Source organism: Primulina huaijiensis, unplaced genomic scaffold, assembly GCF_012295235.1.
Source record: "Primulina huaijiensis isolate GDHJ02 unplaced genomic scaffold, ASM1229523v2 scaffold43257, whole genome shotgun sequence".
NCBI classification, from domain to species: Eukaryota; Viridiplantae; Streptophyta; class Magnoliopsida; order Lamiales; family Gesneriaceae; genus Primulina; species Primulina huaijiensis.
The window spans coordinates 1-3,230 of record NW_027360458.1 but is presented as its reverse complement, the minus strand read 5'-3'; the positions used below and the strand labels follow the sequence as shown (position 1 = coordinate 3,230).

At 35.8% G+C, this 3,230-nt stretch overlaps 1 long non-coding RNA gene across 2 annotated transcripts; it reads left to right on the top strand.

The window, feature by feature from the left end:
- Positions 1 to 336: 336 nt before the first annotated feature.
- Positions 337 to 1,976, top strand: LOC140969983 (uncharacterized). Of its 2 annotated transcripts, none has more exons than XR_012174041.1 (3): positions 337 to 536; positions 624 to 699; positions 777 to 1,976. It is a non-coding gene; the product is annotated as an uncharacterized lncRNA (long non-coding RNA). The 2 variants fall into 2 exon arrangements; XR_012174042.1 differs by having other exon boundaries at positions 337 to 545.
- Positions 1,977 to 3,230: the final 1,254 nt, after the last annotated feature.

Below are 3,230 nucleotides of genomic sequence, written 5' to 3'. Positions count from 1 at the left end.
GAATTGAACAATTTTTTATCTTTGAGTTAGCTTTTGAGATTGAATTAACATCCGAAAGTTATGGATTCATCCCAATAGTATTCCACATGTTTATTTCACACTCCGGTTTGTAAGGATTTTTTGTAGGTTAACATGTGAATCATGATTACTTAGTTATGATAAAAAAAAAAGATTTACAGTAATTATGCCAATTACATTCTCTAATATTTATCTACTTATATGAAAGCCTGAATAATTTTCAAATGGCCAGTTTCGGTACGGTTCTCGGTCAAAAAATAACACGCGTCCTACATTGCTTTCCCAACAAATTGTGCTGTCAAGAGGAGGGCTCTTGTCTCCACCACACCATAGAACTGCCGGTTGCAGTGCGTTTTCTCCGTCTCTTCGGCCTTGTTTTTCGTCTTCCTCCCTTTGGTCAAGAGGAGGGCTCTTGTGTCCACCGCACCATAGAACTGTCGGCTGCAGTGCGTTTTCTACGTCTCTTCGGCCTTGTTTTTCGTCTTCCTTCCTTTGCCGCGATTAAAGCCCGACAAAAGGTTTGCCTGGTGTGTTGTTTGCGTCCTTTTTCTTCCAGCTTCTCGTATTTACTTATGTACGGAATAATCGTCTTCCTTCCATTTTAGCGACCAAAGGCCAACAAAAGGTTTGCTTGGTGTGTTGTCTGCGTCCTTTTTCTTCCAGCTTCTCGTATATATTTATGTACGGAATAATTTTTAAATTTCTTCTATAAAACGTGTGAAGGAAGTGCGATTTATACAGTGCATTTCTTTTTGCAGAACGATTTAGTTGACTGCTGAGAAGGTGGAAGAGAAGAGGAAAAATGGCGGAAAGAAGGAAAGCTGTAAAGGCACAAGGTTCTGCCTAAACGAAGGACCTGTTGTAATTCCCCACTTTTATTTTAATTCAGTTAGTTATCAGTGGGAAGCTCATTTTCTTTTTGTTTCCGTTGTTGTTCGTTTATTTCTCTTAAGAAAATGGATGGTGTACTAGAATTGTTCTGCTTGACATTTGACGGTACATAATTTTGTCATTAATTTTTTGGTATATATCATGGGTTTATAGTTTATCGGTTTTAATTTCTCTATTTTTCATTCGATATTTAATAAGATTGATTTGATTGAAATTTGGATGACCGAGAATTTTACCGCTCTGTTTTGTTGCATTGACTTGCTAATTTTTAATTGCGTTCCTAAGGAAGTGCTCTATACGATCTTCGAGGTGAACTCACATTGTACTTGGATACAAATAGTTGAAGCCTTAGAATTGAAATAATCTCATTCAAACTTTGTGTGAGTATGATTTGAAATTTTGAATTTTAGAGCTCCGTTTCGTTTGATAGTTTTATTTAAATTTTTAAGACGCAATTGACAAAGTTTTATGTCATACCGGATATGGCCCCTTTTCCGATCAGAGGTATTGGAATGTACGAACGTAAAAAACAATATATTCGGCTAATGGTAGCTTTTAATGCATATTTTTAATGTGGTCTGACGTTTCCTTCAATTATTTTCAGAGGTTTTATTTGATTGGAAGTGGTAGGAATAAGAGATTTTTTAGGGTGCTAAAGATTGATAGAATGGAGCCCTCGGATTTGAATATTAGTGAAGACCCCGTGGTTTATCCTCCCCAAGAAGTCAAGAGCTTGCTCCAAAGGATTGCTGAGGGAAATCGTGCCACTGGAGGGTTAAATTTTGTTGCCAAGGTATATGGCATTGTTGGTAAGTCTAGATAATAAAGCTCTTATAGAAGTTCAATTTTATCAAATGTATTCCTGATGTTAGAATAGAATGGTTGCTTTGTGCCCTTGTATAATCTTTTCATTGTGGTTTCATCCTTTTTGGTGGTTTAAGGCTGCATTGAATTTTTGGAATCATATTATATAATACTGGTGACAAAGCGTCGGCAGATTGGATGTATATGTGGCCATGCTATATATAGAATAGATGAGAGCCAAATAATTACCATTCCACGTGTTTCAGTTCCTTATTTACTAACATAACACACTAATGCACTATAGAGGATTTTTTGACGTAGTAGTATTGCGCAGAGTTGCCCTATGATTTTATTTACCAGTCTCCTGCCATTGGACCCATGATCTCTTTTAGTGTGGTCATCATCACACGAACATCCATCGCTAACTTCCTTGTTCTTATGCCAAGTGGGGTTTTTTAGATTGAGATTTGGATTTTATTTATTTATATGATCTTGGGAGAAGATCGATTAATCTTTTTTAACCAAAATATCAATTTGTGCATGTTATTTGGTTCAATTTTGGACAAGAATGATCTGTTTAGTATCAATTGTCTTCGATATATATTGGAGCAAAACACCCATTTCACCTCCATGGACAAAGTTTTCGTTGCTTAGTCACTTTGCCTATTATTTACCGGGGAAAATATACGAAGGATTTCATAAATTATCCATGAAAAAATACCAGTAGGTGCATGTCTATTACCGATTGATTTAAAGGCAATATCTATACATTATTCATAGGTAAAATTTGTCTCATTGTCTGCCTGTACAATAAGCTTTTATCCAGTGTCGATTTGACAAAAGATTTTTTCTGTAGCTATACATATCCTATAATGCAAAGTTTACAGAAAAATGTATCATCAACAGCAGAAGAAGGGATGCCATATGAAAACATGTTTGGTTGCAATGCTTTTCTAACACAAGCGATTCGATTAAGATGCAAGAATACCATCTGGACTATAGCTCTGGTTCAAAGACATTCCAAACAGGTGGCATATTTATTTTTTATGTTTTAATGTTTTCAGCTCTTTCCTGCTCATTAGATACGTAGTCATTAAATGTAATCACATCTATGTTTCTCTGCTATGTTGATCTCATTTCCGCCATAAATTCAAAAATAATGTATTATGAAGTGTAGATCAATATATCCATAGCAAAGAACAAGGAATGTGAACTAAGGAGTATCCTATTATTCTAATTTCTTTCATGACTTCATTCCCTAATTTTCGGATTTCAATTTTGGAGATACTTTGTCCTATACTGGAGGAAAATTGGACAAACTTTTATTTTTATCTTATTTGTATGGTAGAATGATCCTATAAACATATCACGTGTTTTTCCTTCCACCACAACAGGGAACACAGACAATGAAACATGTTATGCGTTCTTCTTTCCACCGCAGCAGCGAACATCAGGCAACAACCATTCTTCGTCCTGGCTGCTTCGTTTGGAGTTTCTGTTTAGTTCTCTCCACAGCG